The 20,126-nt window shown below is 34.6% G+C and overlaps 1 protein-coding gene across 3 annotated transcripts in view; it reads right to left on the reverse strand.

The window, feature by feature from the left end:
* The window catches only part of KCNH5 (potassium voltage-gated channel subfamily H member 5), a 290,510-nt gene that overhangs the window by 77,212 nt on the left and 193,172 nt on the right, over positions 1-20,126 (reverse strand). The gene's annotated exons all lie outside the window — the stretch shown is intronic.

Raw genomic sequence — 20,126 nt, forward strand, 5'->3', positions numbered from 1 at the left:
AGGTCCTGGTTAGATTCCCCCTCAGGGCACATGCCTCGCTTTCAGGCTCCATCCCTGGTAGGGGGTGTGCAGGAGGCAGCTGATCTATTTTCTTTCTCACATTGATGTTTCTCTCTTTCTTCCTCTCTCTCTAAAACATCAATAAAAACATATTTTAAAAAATAATAATGTAATGTTTTCTTTAATATACTAATATTTAGTGACCTCTGACAACACTAGTCATCCAATAGACACTCACTGAGTTTCTACTATGGGGTATGCCACTGCATGAAGCCCCTAGAACTAAAGAGATAAATAAGATACTGTATTTAATGAACAAAATAAGCTGATGAACAAAATAGACCCAGAGACATAGAAGTAGGGATCAGACTGACAAACCTCGGCGGGGTAGAGGACAGGAGATAAACCAAAGAACTTATTTGCATATATGCATAACCAATGGACATAGACAACAATGCTGGGGGGGCGGGGGGGAGTGGGGAGGAGGGTGACAATGGGGGAAAAAGAAAAAACATCTGTAACAAAAATAAATTAAAAGAAAGGTTAAATAAATAAATGATCATAAATAAATAAATTTTTAAAAGATACTGTATTTGCGTTGGAGGAAATAGCCATGTAGTAGGGGGAGTTAGGTGTGCAAAAAGACAATTATAATACAATGAGAAAAAAATGACAGGGCACGGCCAGGTGACATGGGACATGTGCTGTTTAGAAGTCATGGCTTGTGCCTTAGATGTAGCATAAAAGATGATACTCAAGAGAACATAGGTCTGGGTGCAAATCTATCACTTACTACCTCCATAACCTAAGGTATTTAATCTCTCTAAACTCATTTGTGACACTGTTTATTTTAAGGCTCATTACAGGAATGAAAAGAAAGGGCTGAAGTTTAGCCCAGTTCAAACTTGCACATGGCCAGGGCTAAAGAAATGCTGGTTTTTATTATCCTGATTGAAAATGAGTATTCCTACAAAGTTTATTGTCACTTTAGCTCCTTACAAAAGCAATTTTCTATTTTTTATTTTCTACCTCTGTCTAAATTCTGTATCTTCGCTGTTTGATGAGATTCTAGGCACAATTAAGAAAATATTTCAGCATGAACCTAAAGATATTTCAAGCACTAGCTAATGTTAATATTTTTCTCAAGTTGAAAGTAAAATTAATGCTAGGAAAGCAAAAAAGTAAAAATAATTTAAAAATACACACACATTAACATTACACTGAATAGCTTGATGGAAAAATGGGTCATTCTATTTCTATCCCATTTACCTTACTGGATTTTCATTGTTTTAGATTCATCTGGGTAATAGCCATTTTATGTTTTAATTATTTCTTTTAGGATTCATGCTGCAAATGAAATCTTTCAATATTAGCAGCATTCTGTGTTTAGTGGTGTATCAAAAGAGGATTTCTATTATTTTAAGTACATCTTTCCTTTTTTGTTTTACTTCACTTATGACACTGACTTATCATTTTGATTCATGGTATATATACTAAAGCCCAGATATATTGACAAGTTAAAATTTAATGTTAAAATAGACCAAAGCCACACCCAGCTCTGTCTTCATCCCTAGATGATGTGCCTTACATGGTGTGTCTGTCATCCCAACATGAGTATAGTATTATTTTTTATGTAAATGAAGGCACTAATAAATGTCTTAGGTAGTAAACTTTTAGTTTTAAGTGATAAAATTATCATTCAAGGTGACACTAAAACCTGGTCCTTTAACCTTAATTTCAATGTATTTGGCCGTGAATGTCATGGCCAATCTCTTGTAAGTTCCCTAATGGGTATCTCATAGTTGTAAACAAATGAAATTGTATTTCAGTAGAAAATATTCAAGTTAAAGTGACTTTTATTTGTCTCCAGAGTTGATTATTTATCCCCTCTTCGTATTAGATACTTGTAAGTGAAAGTAGATTCTTAACTATGACAATAAGATTTCTCTTTGGAAGAGCTATGGCTCTATACAAGGAATCATTTTTAGAATTCTGCAAATGAATTCTGGGGTGGGAAAAGAATGCCATGATGAAAAGAAAACTCTTTTGAAATTATTTATACCAGTTCCATTACATCCAAGATCAAGAGGTATGTTAACAGACATCCCTCAGGCTCCAAAGATCTAACCTCCACACTGCCACTAGAGAACACTTAGTACCACAAAAATATTATGTTATCTCGCTTTCTTAAAGTATCCAATGGCGTGCTTCCCCAGGTAAAGCCGAAGTCCTAACCAAGCATACAAGGCTCTTTATGAGGGGAGCCTCCTCCAGCCACATCTGTTACTACCTTGCTGCAACCCTGCATTCAAGCACACAATATTTCTCACCTCTCTGAACCTGCCTCTCTCTCATGACTCTGCCTTTGCACATGCTGTTGCTTCTCCTGGCATATCCCACCATCCCCTTCTCTACCTAGTCACCTTTGATTCATCCACAAAGCACAGCCCATCCCTCTCATGGCCGTAAGTTCAGTTGAAGCACAGCTCTGTTATAGAATTTGAAAATGTATAGAAGGGAAAATTAGAGTGAGAGGTGTTGTGATCCGTATTTTTTTTTTAAATAACAGCACACAATAGTAATATTGAATCATCACCACGTTGAACAGACTTTAGCCTAAAGATGTTACATTTTTATTTTCAGCAGGGAAGACACTCTTTGTCATTTTAATGAAATATTACTTTCTGTCCAATATATAAAGCTGCTGCAGACAGTTATGCTGGGTGAAGCTCTGATGGGAAGGCAGACTCCCAGGAGGGCTCCACAGGAGCACAGTCCGTCATTCCTCTCACTCAGAGCTAGCGAGTGCTCCTGTGTGTTGGTTACATGCTGGCTACTCTGCAGGTCATCCAGATCCATGAGCAAAAACTCTCGTAGTGCCTGCCTCCCTGGAGCTCCCAGTCAGGAATAGCTTGAAAAACCACTGTTCCTAGCCCAATGCCCCATTTTACAGATGAGGAAAATGTACAACACAAAGTTTATGTGGTTTGCTCAAAACCTCTTAATAATTTACTAGCAAAACCCAAATCCATTGATTTCCAGTTCTTAAGCCATGCTCCTCAATGAAGCTCGGCCAGGAATAAAATATAACATTTGGCACTTTCTAGTGTTTTCTGGTTCTTTGCATAGTACAAAAATATAAATGCTGATTTCTGAAAATAATTTAGAGTCCAATTAATCAAAATATAGTTTATTTACTAGGAAATCACTAATGTCACCACCACCACAAAACTGCTCAGATTTCTTTGCGAATTTGTTTGCATTCCTAAACACTTTAATTTTAGCTCCAATAAATAGATTATATGTTCTACTATGTTGGTAAAGATGTAAGGATTCATTGATAAATTATTTATCCCATTACTATTTGCCAAAAGGAAGTCATCTTATTTGAAATATAATGTTAAGTATATTTATGAAAAGGACCTAAGCTAGATATTAGCATAGAGTGAACATACGGTAAATGTCAGTCCCCTAATTCCCTCCCCCATCACTTTCGTCCATTATGGTATTAGTAATTTTGAAAAAGCTTAGAAGAGTGAGCCTTACTAGTTTAAATAGAGGCCAAAGAGTTTAATCAAGATCCTCAAAGGAAGAAGGCTTTAATCTCTCATTCATTTTTTGACTATACTTAGAAATGTATTTTAACAATCATTATATACCATGTAGAAAATAAAAAAAATAAATGAAGAAAAAAATAAAATTTCTCCATTATTTATACACATTTATACATTTTCGTAAATCTTGACTCTCTAAGGGTTTATTTCCTGCTATAATCACCCAGTATCATATTATAATCATTTCCCATGCCATGAAATACTGATTTAAAAATATAATTTGAATCACTGCACGATAGTCCATTATATAATTGAACACAATTAGTTTAACTGCTGCATTATAATTGAATATTGAGATTTTTTAGTTTTTCCTTTCATAAATCAATTTATAACAATATCCTATACCTATAGCTAACTGTTTAAGGACAGATTTTTGTAGAAGTAAAATTAATGGGTAAAATATAAAATCATTTTTAAGTCCCTTGACTAATTGCCTTTCAGAAAAGGTATACCAAATTACACTTATAGCAGTAATGTAGGAGAGTATTTTATGTGTTTCTAGTTATCCCCCCCAAAATCTCCCATTTGCATTTGAAAGAGAAAAGACAATTTTATAAAGAAACAGAAACCGATGTATGTAGTGTAATGACACAGAAGTCTGGAGAGCGTTAGTCTTAGCTGAGGTAGTCTCCTACTACTACACCCTAGTTCAATGACCACAGACTGGTCACTTTTAATCAATCTATAATATATTTCTAACGTAAAAATGGGGATAGTAGAAATAATTTTATTTTGTGTGCCTGAAAGTAGTAAACTAAACAAGGCTCCCTCTTGAGGTCCGTTACTGCTCTAAAGTAAATTATTTTATTGATTACCTATAAAATCCTCTATTGCAAGTAATAAAGTGTCAGCTATTTTTAGTAATAATTGAAAAGTGAAGAAGATTCCCCTGTTTTCTTTCTTTGAACAAAGGAATAAATGCATTAATAACATTTTGCTAGACATTGAAGCTATCACTGACATGCTTCAAAATTACCACTTCTTTTGATGCAATTAAGTTATGCACTGCTAATTAATCTCTCCTCACCAATCTAACAAATTGGTACTAAGCAAGTGAAAATCCATGGGAAGAGTCAGGCAAGTGACATTTAAACATCAAACATTTTTACAATCCTTCCTGGGAATGAGGTGCTCAAAGACTGCCAACAAATGCAGTAAAGTTCTCAATAGACATGCAATTCTCATTCATTTTACGAGAAGAAAAGAAAGCTCACCGTATTTTTTTAAAATTTATTTGTTTTTTACTGTTGAAAGTATTCAGATGTCCCCGGATTTTCCCCTCATTGACCCCTTCCTCCCTGCTTCTACCCCCCTTCTGCTTTCCTCAACCCAATGTCCAGGTCCACTGATTGTGCATATATGCATATAAGTTCTTTGGTTTATCTCTTCCCACCCTTTGAGATTCATCAGTCTGTCCTCCACTTCCATGACTCTGGATTTATTTTGACTGACAGCTTATTTTGTTCATGTTGTTCCATAAATAAGTGAGATCATATCTTTCTCTGATGGGCTTATTTTGCTCAGCATAATACTCTCCAGGTCCCTCCATGTCATCTCAAAGGGTAAGATATCTTTCTTTCTGAGAGCTGCATAGTGTTCCTTTGTGTAAATGTATCGCAGCTTTATTATCCACTCATCTATTGATGAACACTTGGGTTGTTTCCAGATCTTAGCTATTGTAACTAGTACTGTTATGAACACAGAGGTGCATCTATTCATTCTGATTGGTATTGCAGGCTTCTTAAGATATATTCCTAGAAGTGGAGTCACTAGGTTAAATGTCAATTTAATTTTTAATTTTTTGAGGAAGCACCATGTTGTTTTCCATAGTGGCTGCACCAGTCTGCATTTCCACCAGCAGTGTGCTAGAGTCCCCTTTTCTCCACACCCTTGCCAGCACTTGTTGTTTGATGATTTGTTGATGGTAGCCACTCTGGCAGGGGTGAGGTGATATCTCATAGCCATTTTAATTTGCATGTCTCTGATGATTAGAGATGTTGAGCATTTTTTCATATATCTCCTGGCCATTTGTATGTCCTGTTTGGAGACATATTTATTCAGGTCCTCTGCTCATTTTCTAATTGGATTGTTTGTCTTCCCTTTGTTGAGTATATGAGTACTCTATATTTTTGGATATTTACCCCTTATCCAGTGTATCATTGGCAAATATGTTCTCCCAGACATTGAGTTCCCTTTTCATTTTGATGCTTGTTCTGTGGTGCAGAAGCTTTTTAGTTTGATATAGTCCCATTTATTAATTTTTTCCTTTGTTTCTCTTGCTCTAGGCAATGTATCAGTGAAAATTCCACTACATATGATGTCTGAGTTTTTTCTGCCTACATTTTCTTCTAGAATTTTTATGGTTTCACGAGTTACATTTAAGTCTTTTATCTATTTTGAGTTTATTCTTGTGTATGGTGTAAATTGATGGTCTAGGAAAATTTGACAGGTACATGCAAAAAAAAAAAAGCTCTGGCCAGTCCAGCCAGTGTGGCTCAGTGGATTGAGCATCATTCTATGAACTGAGAGGTCCTGATTTAATTCCCAATCAGGGCACATGCCTGGGTTGCAGGCTCCATGTCCAGTAGGGGGCATGTAGGAGGCAGGCAATCAATGTTTCTCTTTTACATTGGTGTTTCTATCTCTCTCTCTCCCTTCCTCTCTCTCTAAAAAATCAATAAAAACATATTTCAAAAAAAACCAACTCCCTGGCAGGTTTTGCTCAGTGGTTAGAGCGTCAGCTCACAAACCAAAGAGTCACAGGTTTGATTCTAGCCAAGGGCATGTACCTGGGTTGCAGTTGGTCCCCGGCCCTGGTCGGGGTCATGTGGGAGGCAACCAATCAATGTGTCTTTCTCACATAGATGTTTCTCCCTCTTTCTCTCCCTCCCTCCTTCCCACTCTATCTGGAGATAAATGGGAAAATATCCTCCAGTGAAGTGAGGATTAAGAAAACAAAACCAGAGCCTTAGCCAGGCAGCCATGTGCACCAAGGGAGAGCAGCTGTCTGGATGTGAGTCTGCCAACTTCTGGGGTTATCGAAACCTCCAAGGAATTAACTCGGGAACAACGTAATGAAATAAAACCAAAGCAAATTAACTTCCATTATTTAAAATGGAAAGGTCATATTTAACAACAGAAGATTGTTATAACCAGTGAGAGAGTATAGGTTAAAATTCATGGGTTTCACTTTAGAGATAAATTGCCTGTGAACAGATTTCATGTACCAAAGTGAGGCTTAAATTTTTTGTTTAAAAAATACAAAGAAAAAATTGTGTCAACTTTTTCATGGTCTTGGTTTTGCAGTAGTGTAATTAATGAAAAGAATAACAATTGTTAGCATTTTTTAACTTGTTAAGTTAAGCTGTAGATGTTTGGGGCCAATAACTTACCAAAGTTAGGGCTCTGATGAAATTTGGATTTTCTATTTTTCTCTATTCTTAATCTCATATATGTACTTTTTAATGTGCATATAATTGACAAAATAAGACTGCTTTTCAATGTATTAGAAAATATTTTTGAAAATTGAAAATATATTTTAAAATATATTTAATTAAATATCCAGAGTGGAAAAAATATTGAAAGCAATCTGGCTGTGATCTTTTCATAGTCACTTAAGACAAAAGAGGTTCCCAGCTTCTTTAGAAGAATGAGTTCTTCAAATATACTGCGGGTGGAAGTGAATTGGTACTTCCATTACCTGGCTATATTAACAAAAGCTAAACATGTATATGGACCCGAAGACCCAAAAATTTCACTTCTAGGTATATGTCCACCAGAAATGTCTATATATGAACCAAACCATAAAATAGAGTGTTTGTAGCAGCACTATTCATAATAGCTCCAAACTGAAAATTACTCAAAGACCCTTAAACACTAGAATAAATACATTGTGGTATATTCACACAATGGACTGCTTTTTAGCAACAAGAATGATTGTGATGATAAAAGTTTATATTTCAATCTACTATTCTTTCAATAAAGAGAGCAAACTAAAACTCTGAAAGATGTACATCATCTGTTTTTCAAACTATCTGTGCAATTTAATATACCTACACACACACACACACACCAATGTAAAAAATAAGGTAGTCAAAAGTACTCACAGAGTAGTAAATAAAGCCAAGAATATGTGGGTTGGATATGTTTATTTATATTACATCTGATTCCAAAAAGAATTTTTTTGAGATTTGATGATAAAAAGGATATATACATATATACACACACACATATACATGTATATATGTGTGTGTATATATGTATATATGTGTATATACAGATAGATAAAAATCAAGTATATGAAAAATAACAACTAGAAAGTTACACTGTTTTGAAAAGATTAAAAAATTGGAAAGTGGAAAAAAAACCATATGAGATAAAATGAAATACCAACATTTGAACAACTGAGATCACATTGAAACATTTTTCACAACTCTTAACACTGATATAATGATTACAGATACAGTGTGTGTATATACATATTAGTGTGTGTATGTGTAAGATGTTCTATGAGATCAGAAACCTTTCAAAGAGCACCATGCTCGTCAACTCACTTTCCCACTATGCTGCTATTTATCAGACTAGACCCCAATCAATACGTTCTTATAAGTAAAGCCTGCTGTTGTTACTTATAGTTGAAATAAGACAGCAATACTAGACTGAGCTTTCTGGTAAATTAAAGCCTTCACTGTTAGCAAAGTGCCTGAGGAATTGAGGTCTCTGGGACCCGAGGAATAGACAAAAGGGTAATCCCAGTTAAATTCACAATGTGATATCATTGCACACCTAAAATAAAACAGAGTGCTAACCCTAAACCATGTGAGGATGCAGAGAAATTAGACTGCTCATATACTGCATATGTAAATTGTACATCCACTCTGGAAAAAGGGTATGTCAGTTCCTTACAAAACTAAACATGTCATTTGAATATTTATATGTACAAGTGTGCATCCTCAAGTTTTCTATGGCAGCAACTCATGCATAAGTAAAATATAAGAAACAACATATAGACTATAATAACTATAATAAAAATTAACATGTAAAATAAATGTAGTATTAAAAGATAAGAAAATTAAAAGAAAAGCCTTTGACTGAAAAAAAGATAATTGTAATACATATCCTACAAATGAGTCATATCCAAGTATATAAAAAAAAACTCCTACAAACCAATAGGAAAAAGGCAGACAACTTTTTAAAAAATGTGCCTACTATCTTGATTAAGTTTGTATCAATGCTATTTATAAGCCCCCCAAAACAGAACAGTGAATATTGCTAGTTGTTTAATTGCTTACTTAAATAGGATATATGCTGTGATGGTGAGTAAAATGTTTCAACAATTTTAGGACAAAAATAAGCTGTTTTCTTATTTGCAGGAACTCATTTAGTAGCATAAGGAAAAATTTTATATATATATATATATATATATCTTTTAAGTTTAATAAATATCTTTAAAGCTCATTAGTACTCTACAATATCCTAGAAAACAAATTATCATCCTTTTGATATAGCATAGTGCATTAACATTATTTAAAGCATTGGGGGAAATTAGCCATAAATGTATTTTGATCTGTATGTTACCTACAATAAAATTTGTCACCAATGTCTTCATAACTGAGAAACTAGACATGTTAACAACACTATTCATAAATCAAACCTATTGCAATTCTTATCACCCAGAAAATAGCCATGAATAGCAGAGCAAGTAAACATGTCCATGAATAGGAGAAAAGACTGTCACAGAGCATATACGACGTCCATGTAGCAGACACTCAGATGTCACTGAATGCTGCAAGATCCAGCGAATATAACTGCTTTCTGCCCATGGCAAATCAAAGGCAGCAGGTTGATGGAACTTTCGCTGGAGGTGAAAATGCTAATTGTAAGGAAAAGCAATAAATGAAAGCCTAATGCCAAAGAAATATTCAAAAACCTAAAATGTACTGATGAACATATGGAAACCAAAATTAAAAGCACAATATCATTTATAATCCATAAAATGAAATACTCAGGTATAAATCTAACAGAACATAGACAGTACCTGTATCTGGAAAATTATAAAATGCTGATGAAAGAAATCGAAGAACACCTAAATTAATGTACAGCTATAATAACCAAGACAGTATAGTATTGGAGGAGGAAAGGTAGCCTTTCAACAAATGGTGCTGGAGAAATTGAACATTCTTTGGCAAAAAAATAAAATATAAAAAACTTCAACCTAAACCTCACACCTTATACAAAATTTAACTCAAAATATGTCATTAATTTAAACATAGTGTATAAGATTATAAAACTAGAAGAGAATGGAAAGATAAACTACAAAACTGAAAAAAAAACAACAACTGGCAAATCACATATCCAACAAGAGATGAATATCTAAAATATATAAGAACTCTTAAAATGCCACATTAAAAATCCAATAACAAAGTGGGCAAAAGACATGGAAGGCTGTCTCACTGAAAAGAATACACAAGATAAACAATAAGCACATGAAAATATGTTCATTATTAACCCTTGGGGTAATCCCAATTAAATTCACAATGTGATATCATTGCACACCTAAAATAAAACAGAGTGCTAACCCTAAACCATGTGAGGATGCAGAGAAATTAGACTGCTCATATACTGCATGTGTAAATTGTACATCCACTCTGGAAAAAGGGTATGTCAGTTCCTTACAAAACTAAACATGTGCTCACTAGATGACCCGGTGATGGCATTTTGGGGCATTTATCCCAAGAAATGAAAATTTATGTTCATGCAGAAACCTACACCTGAATGCTTACAGCTACTCTATCTGTAATAGCCACAAACTGGAAACAACATAAATTTCCTTCGGTGGGTGAATGGTTTAACAAACTATAGTACATCTATGACATGGCATACTACTCAGCAATAAAAAGGAACAAACTTGTTACAGGCAATAATTTGGATGACTCTCTGGGAAATTATGCTCTGTGAAAAAAAGCTAATCTCAAAATTTTGCATGATTTCTTTTTAATCCTCACCTGAGGACATTTTTGCATTTATTTTCAGATTGGGGTGGGGGGGAAACATGGATGTGAGAGAGACACATCAACTGATTTCCACCTGCATGACCCCCAACTGGGGCTGGGGACAAACTGCAACTGGGGTATGTGCCCTTAGTGGACACCGAACCTGGGACTCTCTGGTCCGTGGGCCAACGCTGTAACCACTGAGCCAAACTGGCCAGGATGCATGATTGCATTTATATAACATTCTTGAAATGACAAATTAAAGCGAGAGAGAATGAATGAGTGGTCGCCAGGATTTAGGAAGGTGGATGAAGAGGGAGGTCGCTGTGGAGGAGATGGGAACACAGGAGATCCTGGTGATGGAATCGCTCTGTAACTTCACTGGGGGTGGTTATATGAACCTACGCTTGTAATAAATCTGTTTGGCATAGAACCAAACAGAGAGAGAGAGAGAAGAGAAATCAGTGTTAAACTGGCGAAATCTATGTCAATGTTAAGTTCCTAGTTGTGAGGGAACCTGGGTGAAGGATGTATAGAATCTCTCTGTATTCGTTCTTATGACTGCATGTAAATCTACAATTATCTCAAAATAAAAGAATTTTTAAAGGCTAAAATTTTGCATTAGCAAAGGCTGTAAGTTCTGTCCCTCCCTTTTGAGAGGAACAATAGCTCTCCAAATAACCAGAGCTCCCAGAACATCAAGTACTGACATTTGGTGCCATTAACACACTTTCATTGTGTTATTTTACATAAAGCCAAAAACTCTTGAGAAAGCCCTTCAATAGGAGAACTTCTGTGTGCCTTGGGTTTACATGTGCCAGCTTGATAGGAAGGTTAGCTGAGTCTCACCAGGGACAACTGTGGTTTGTCCCTCAGCTCCCAAGTAGACTGAATGCCAAACCTCTGACCCGAGGCATGAGCCTCTAGCACCAAGCCAAGGGCTTCGGCCCAAAAACCTCTGCTCTGGAAAATCAATTTGAAACTTCTAATTTATAACAGAGCTCTCTATAAAATATTCCAGTTTCATCTTAAATGCCCAGAACACTTCAAAACTGTACTGAATTTTTCATTTAGAGAAAGAGTTTGTTTGGCCCTTGGTGATGTTTTTTAACTAAACAAACTACACTATTATTTCTCCTTTAAAAAAAAAATCCTTTACTTATATTAGGTTTGCAAATGTTACCTAATCTAACAAACTGCAGCAGCAGTATTAAAGGAAAGAATATAACTCTTCCCCAAGTTCACAGAGGTTTTCAAAGCACTCGCCAACAGTTCCATCACTGTTTACTGTTTCATTTGTTCATTGATGCATTGTTCACCTATAAATGCCAGAAACAGGCTATATCTTTTGGATATAGCCACTGCCTTCAGAAGCCTCTAGTCTATTGAACTTGTAAGGTATTTTAACAACAACAACACTGTATTATTTTATCAATGAGATATAAGCAAAACATACTGAGAAAGGCCAATTACCTGTGACTTAAAGACTACCTTTCCTAGGATGGTCAGCAGCCTTATGCCTATTTGTGAAATCATAGGATCTAGCATTTCACTAAATTCCCTTTCCTAAGGTTCAAATACAGCTCAGCAGGAATTTCAATGTTTGTTTGTTTTTTTTCTTAGACTCAATTTGTTCAGATTTTGAATGAAATGGAAAATAAAAATTAATTCTACAAAAACTATAAAATGCAGGTATTGTTGTTTCCATTTTACAAAGGTTAGTATCAGATGCAGGTCTGGGTGACTTTAAAGCCCTCTTGCTCCTTCTTAACACAGCATTGCTTCTGAATATAGAGAAAACAGAAATTTTTCTCAGTACAATTTGTTATAGTTGGTGGCACACTTAAAAATAGAATCTAGGTATCATTCAGAGTGCTGTTCAGTATGGTTCTCACAATTCCACACGACCCCTTTGGAAACAACTCCTGAAAGATCCTCAGATTGGGACCCTGGTCCCTTTTGTAAAACCCGATCTACCTGACACTCTCAACAATGTATAACAATGTGACCTCCTGTCTTTCACCCTGAATTTTCTAGTCTGTTGATGGTATTTCTGCTCCTCAAGCTAACCCTGATCTTCTCCCACTCACTGCCATAATAAATATAATCATTTTCTGCATTTAACTTACCCTTATCAAAAGTTTCTGACTAAATCAGAAAGCTCGTACATTTCCCTGATATAAGTTATAGATTGTCATTCAGCTCCTTAAGAGAACATTAAGAGACTGGTGGCATGGATAATCTAGTCACTGTGGAATCAAGTACCTCTACACACCTCTACGATAGTCAAATTGTTGCACGCTCTGTCCAACGTAGTTTCTTAACTGGATTAGAGTCCCCAAACCACTGGCCACTCCCAATACTGTCTCAATATTCATTTAACCCCTCCTGTCTTCACTTTTTGAATGTCTAGTATAGAGTACTGTGGTTCATCATTGTAAATACTTCCCAGTATTCTTCGTATTATCTACTAAATCTGATTTATCCCTCTTTGGCTAGATAATATCACACAGCTTTCATTTTAAAATAATGAATATAAATGAATATAAACTTACAATGAACACTCAATACCTAGCATTTCTACTATATTTCCCTGACATTTACACATTCCCACTTATAGACAATACCTTGGAGATTATTTATTTATTTATATATTTTTTTCTTTATTGATTTTTAGAGAGAGAGGAAGAGAGAGGGAGAGATAGAAACATCGAAGAGAGAGAACATTGATTGGCCACCTCCTGCACGCCCCCCACTGTGGATTGGGCCCACAACCTGGGCATGTGCCCTGCCTTGGAATCGAACCAGTGACCTCCTGGTGCATGGGTCAACGTTCAACCACTGAGCCACACGGGTTAGGCAATACCTTGGAGTTTATAATAACGAGTCCATTTTCCCCAGTATTAAGTGGGCCAGGTATATAATTTGGGTTTTTTGTTTGTTTCAGGCATGTTTTCCTGAACTTTAAACATTAGTTATCTTCCTTTTGTTTTATTTCATGGTTTGATAGGCACCAATTATATGTATCTTCATGCCTGTGTTCCCTATTACATGTTTGTACTCTTTATACCTGTTTATTTCAGTTTCATTGTTGTTGTTTTTTTGCTCTCTTCATTTAATTCTCTATATATCTTTTTATAATCATTATTAAATAATAGAAGACTGAATTGGGCATCTTATAATTAAGTCTTTATAAGATTATTTTATCTTTCTTCTTTCATTCATTTTTCGAACTGATCAGCTCCCTATATTTTTCTTTCTATACTGTAAATTTTCAGATTTCTGACTCATGAAGTACTTTTCTATCTTACATTGATTGTTTCACTATATTTCTTTAATTTGAGTGTTACAATAGTTTTCTTCTGTATCATCATAGCTTATTGTGCTTTCATGTTGAAGTTTTATTCTTTTTAAAATTTATTCTCAGTTATCTTTACAGGAATCCTTTTCTTCTGTTTATGATTATTTGTGATGTATTCTTTCTAACCAGCAAGAGTAGGTGATCCTCCAGGGGGATGGGGAGAAGGAGGAGGTGAGTAAGGAGAGGTTGTGTAAGGGAAGGATTCTTCTGTATCTTACCAGATTTCTTTTTTCAAAGTCATCTTCTTCTCTTACTACAGTTAAGTGCAATTTCTTCAATAAACAATACAATTTGAACTTTTCTTTTTTATTGTGATTTTTTTAAGTTTTTCTATTACACTTGATATTCATTATTATTTTGTATTAGTTTCTGGTGTGTAGCACAGTGGTTAGACAATCATATATTTACAAAGTGTTCCCCTGATATTTCCAGTACCCAACTGGTACCATACATAGTTATTACAATGTTATTGACTGTATTTCCTATGCTGTACTTTACATTTCTGTGACTATTTTGTAACTACCAATCTGTACTTCTCAATTCTTTCATCTTTTTCACTTAGCTCCCTAAACCTCATCCACTCTGGCAACTATCAGTCTGTGCTATGAATCTATGAGTCTGTTTCTATTTTGTTTGTTAGTTTATTTTGTACATTAGATTCTGCATATGAGTGAAATCATATGGTACTTATCTTTCTCTGATTGGCTTATTTCATTCAGCATAATACTCTCCAAGTCTCTCCATGTTATCTTAAAGGGTAAGAGATCTTTCTTTCTCTACAGCTGCATAGTATTCCATAGTGTATATGTACCACAGCTTTTTTTATCCACTTGTTTATACCACATTTTCTTTATCTATTAATTTTTTATAGACATTTAGGTTATTTCCACATCTTGATTATTGTGAATAATGCTGAAATGAACATGGGAGTACAAATATCTCTTTGAGATCCTGATTTCATTTATTTTGAGTAAATATCCAGAATGGGATTGCTAGATAATATGGTACAATATTTTTAATTTTTGAATAACCTCCATACTGTTCTTCATAGTTGCACCACTTGTCTTTTAAATTTTTAAAAAATGTTTGTATTGATTTTTAAGAGAGAGAGGAAGAGGAAGGGAAAGAGACAGAAACATTAATGTGAAAGAGATACATTGGTTGACTGCTTCCTGCACACTCCCTACTGGGGATTGAGCCCACAACCTGGGCATGTACCCTGACCAGGAATCAAACTGGGACCTCTTAGTCCATGGGGTGATGCCCAATCCACTAAGCCACACTAGCCAGGCAACACTTGTTGTCTTTTGATTTTCTGGTAACAGCCAGCCTAATAGGTACAAGTGATATCAGGGAAATGCAATTTTGATTTACATTTTCCTGATGATTAGTGATGTAGAGCTTCTTTTCATCTGTCTGTTGGCCATTTGTATGTTTTCCATGGAGAAATGTCTATTTAAGCCCTTGCCCATTGTTTAATTGGGTTATTATTATTTTTAATCCTCATTCAAGGATATATTTCTATTTATTTTAAAGGAAGAGAAAGATAGAAACATTGATCAGTTGCCTCCCATATGCTAGTGTAAGGGATGACACTCCAACCAACTGAACCATCTGGCTAGGGCGAGTTATTGTTTTTTTACTGTTGAGTTGTATGAATTCCTTACATATGTTGTCTATTAACCCCTTATCAGATATAGGGTTGGTAAATATATTTCCCATTCTGTAGGCTGCCTTTTACACTCTGTTAATTGTTCATTTTGCTGTGCGGTAACTTTTCAGTTTCATGTAGTTCCATGTGTCTATTTTTGCTTTTGCTGCCCATACAGTTGGTGTCAGATCCAAGAGATCACCGCTAAGACCAATGTCATGAAGATTTCAACTGTGGTTTCTTCTAGGAGATTTATACTTTCAGGTCTTATGTTGAAGTCTTTAATCCATTTTGAATTGATTTTTGTATACTGTGTAAGGTAAGGATCCAATTCATTATTTTGCATGTGAATATTCAGCTTTGTCAACATCATTGTTGAAGAGACAGTTCTTTCCCCATTGTTAATTCTTTGCATCCTTGTCAAAGATTAGTTGACTGTGTATGTTTGAGTTCATATCTGGGCTCTCCAGTCTGGTCTATATGTCAGTTTTTATGCTGGTACCATACTGTTTTAATTATTGTAGATTTGCGATATATTTTGTAATCAGGAAATGTGATGCTTCCAGTTTTGTTCTTCTTTCTCAAGATTGTTTTGGCTATTGAGGTCCTTTGTAGTTTCTTATGAATTTTAGGATATAATATTTTTTCTATTTCTGTAGAAAAAATGATGTCACTTTTTATATTTAAGTCTTAAAGTTCTGAATTAATGGATATGGTGTAAAGGAGAGGTCAAATTGAATTTTTTCTTTTACATGGGGAACCGTTAATCTCAATAACATTTATTGAATGGTCTTGCCTTTCCCACTGAGATATATTGGCCTATCCCTGTCATATACAAAGAATCCCCATATGTTCAAGTTAATTTAAACTTACTAACTTGTATCATTATCATGTTGATTTGGTTATCCCTATGCCAAAATCACACTGTTGTAATCATTATACATTACTCCTCCTCATTCTATTGCACCTGTCTCCACTACTCTAATAAATCAGTTTTTATCAATTTCACCAGTAAGCTCCATGTTGAAAACTCCAAATGGAATTCTTCCCACTTAATTTTTATTTATCTTTTAGAAGACTTCAAGATAGTCATTTTCTCTCTTGGATTCCATTACACCAAATATTTCTGATTTTCATCTGATTTAATCAGCCACTACTCAGTGTCCTTTCTGGCCATTCTCATCTACTTCATCTAAATGTAGCAGTTTCTCAAAGCTTGATCTTATGCTCTGTTCTCTTTCCTAGCTATAAGGTCATTTTGAGTAATTACAACTAGGTCTTTATGGCCTTTTATATATAATAATGGCTCCCAAATTTATATTTTTTATGAAATCCAGAATTATATCCATTGATAAAATAAATATTTATTGATCATCTACCATGTACAAATAACTATTTTAGGTGCTAATTATTCAACAGTGAACAAAAGAGCCAAAACTCCCTGTCTATACAAAATGTATATTCTGATAGGACACAATCAACAAATAAAGAAGTGAACTATGTATATAATACTTCTGATTATGAAAAATTCTGTGAAGAAAACTAAATCAAGAATAGTACCTACGGACATTAAGGGTGGAGACATTATCATTTAAATAGGATAGAAATCTGACAATCTTACCAGAGATCCAATAATCATAAGCAGAAGTCAGCAAACTCACCTCTGAAGGCCAAATCTGGCTCACTATTTGTGTTTGTATGGCCAGTGAGCCAAGAATGGTTTTACATTTTTAATAGCTAAATAACATTAAAGAAAAATAATATTTTATGACGTGAAACTACATGAAATTCAAATTAATGTGTCCATAAATACAGTTTCATTGGGAAATAGCTATGTTTATTTACATATTATCTATGGCTCTTTTCATGCTACAGTGGCAAAGTTGAGAAGCTGAAACAAAGACTAGATAGCCTACAAAATCTAAACTATATACTGTCTGTCCCTGTGTACAAAAGGGTTGCTGATCCCTGATCTTTGCCAATATGCTCTACTGCCTGCAAACAGAAAGTCTTACATGACAAAGTCCTATTTTAATTCAAAGCTAGAGGAAAACATATAACTTTCTAGATGAATGTGTTTGCTTCCTTTAATAGACAGCATTTCTCTTTTTAATTCAGTTACTAGGAAAGTCAAAAGCTCGCTATGACCAAGTTCAGTAACAGTGACACGCCAGGTGACTACACACACCTCTGTTGTGTATAGTCCTTTACCTGTATGTGTATGTGTAAGAGTCTGCGCGTGCCTGTTGTCTCATTTTACATTGATTTTAATTTTATGAGGTCTGTTGTTTGAAAGTCGATACAAATATGAACAAACATAAGGATAAGTTATATTTGGTATACTATTCTAAGCGATCATCCTTCTATCTATAATGATCGAACTCTCTTGTTCTGTCATTGGATTGGAATAATGGGATTAAACAAGTACATCTTTAATTTTGTGAGGAGATGTAGTGCTACTTTGTGATGAAAATATTGTCCTAATTAATGTAATGTACAATATTCTTACATAAGCTTTAACAAAAATATGCAATATCATTTGAAAGGCTTTTCACAAGATCCTTCTTAAAAAATACAAGTCTTAATCAACTTGAAAGTGTACTTCTGTGAAATAACTCATGCTTGGACGCTAGCATTCTTATGTACGACAGCCAATAGAGAAAGGTGGCATGTTATGATTAAATAATAATCTCAGGTCACACATTTTATTAGGTAGAAAGTAAAGGTCATAACATTGAGATTTGGGTTTTTCTATCAGCTCTTTTGAATTGCCTATAAAATACTTTAAAAATAAAGTCTCAAGAAAAATTAGTTGGATTATTTTGTTTGTTTGCTTGTTTGTTTTGTTTTGCCTTATTTTTGAACCTTTTACAACAGCTCTCAAAATGCCAAGTAAATGAAACTCTTCCTCTGTGGGTTTATGAGCAGATTTCATCACAAGAACTTTCTTAAAACCAACTAAAGATAAATTTAATATTAAATATATATATATATATATATTATCTCTAGTGTTCCACCAAATTTAGATTACAGAATCAGATCTTTTTGTTGTACATAAGTGTCCCATATAAATAATATATGTGATGGCAGGACCACTATTAATATACATATTCATTCCTTACTTTCTTATTATGGCTTAAGTAAGATCCTATGGCTTTCTGAAATCTGCTCATTAAATATTGTTCTTAAGGAAACTTAAGTTCTTAAGGAAATTTAAGAATATAAAATTTGTATAATTTTTTTAAATATTACATATTAAGTACCTGTATAAATGAAAGCAGTGTTTTCTAACTCCAAGAATAAACATATAAGAACTTTTTCAATATTGAAAAAAACCTAATATTAATATACATCCCAAGTTAGGCAACATAAGCTTACTAAAATACCAAATTTTGCCCTGGCCGGTTTGGCTCAGCGGTTGGAGCGTCGGCCTGTGGACCAGAGAGATCTGGGTTCAGTTTCCACTAGGGGCACGTACCAAAAAAGAATCCAAGTTTCACTGTTCTTAGTTATAATTATACCAATTCAATTTAGTAGAATAATATACCTCTCATGGGTTAATAAAAACAGAAATAAGAGATTGTCACAATCATGCTGTTATTTGGCTTCAGAGTACTTAACAAAGTAGTAATCATAGATCACATAGTTATCCATTTTATAAAGATACAGAGACTTTACTATATCTCAAAGCACAGACTGTTTAGGAATAATGCATTTACTTATTGTCAATGTAGGTGATAATCACCCACCCTTCTGTAGGTTAAGGAAGAAAATCAAAGTGTTGTTGTTTTTTTTCCTTTAAAAGAAAATCCTCTTTTACTTGAGTGCTAACACTTCATAATTTTTTATATTTTTATTAGGGAATTGGAAAATATTTATTTTTTATGCAATTATGTCTCTCTGTCTACCCGACTGGATTGTAAGTTTCATGAGGCAAGGACCCTGCCGACCTTGTTCACAGCTTCATCTCCAGTGTCTGGTACAGCATCTGGAACACAGTAGGTCTGGAATAAGTGACTGACGCAAAGAGCATGGATGTTGGAGTCAGAACTCTAGGAATCAGGGTCAAACGTTGACTCTGCCATAACATTCAGTAAATGTGGGCTCTGTTACCCTCTGATTCTTGGTCTGCATTCTTCCAGGACTCTCAGGCCTGGAAGCCAAGTACCTCTTGCAATAATCATAAAACAGTATCAACAAATCAAAGAAAGGAGAAATTGACTGTATTAATCTTGCTAGATTGCAAGTCATGTGTGATGGGAACTGTCTGATTCATCACTGTCATCCCAGAGACTGGAACAGTGTCTTGAGTATAAGTAGGGACTTAATCACCATTTATTATTAAATACTGGAACAAGAAACAGATCTATAAACTCCAATCTACGCATCAATATCTATCTAAATATTTATGAATTCTTGACTAAACTTTCTGTTAGGCCTCAGCTCTCAACATAGAGAATTTTACCTCCTTTTAAAAACAATTTTCCATTTTCCTGTAACCACACAAT

Source organism: Molossus molossus, unplaced genomic scaffold (genome assembly GCF_014108415.1).
Source record: "Molossus molossus isolate mMolMol1 unplaced genomic scaffold, mMolMol1.p scaffold_m16_p_1, whole genome shotgun sequence".
Classification (NCBI taxonomy): domain Eukaryota; kingdom Metazoa; phylum Chordata; class Mammalia; order Chiroptera; family Molossidae; genus Molossus; species Molossus molossus.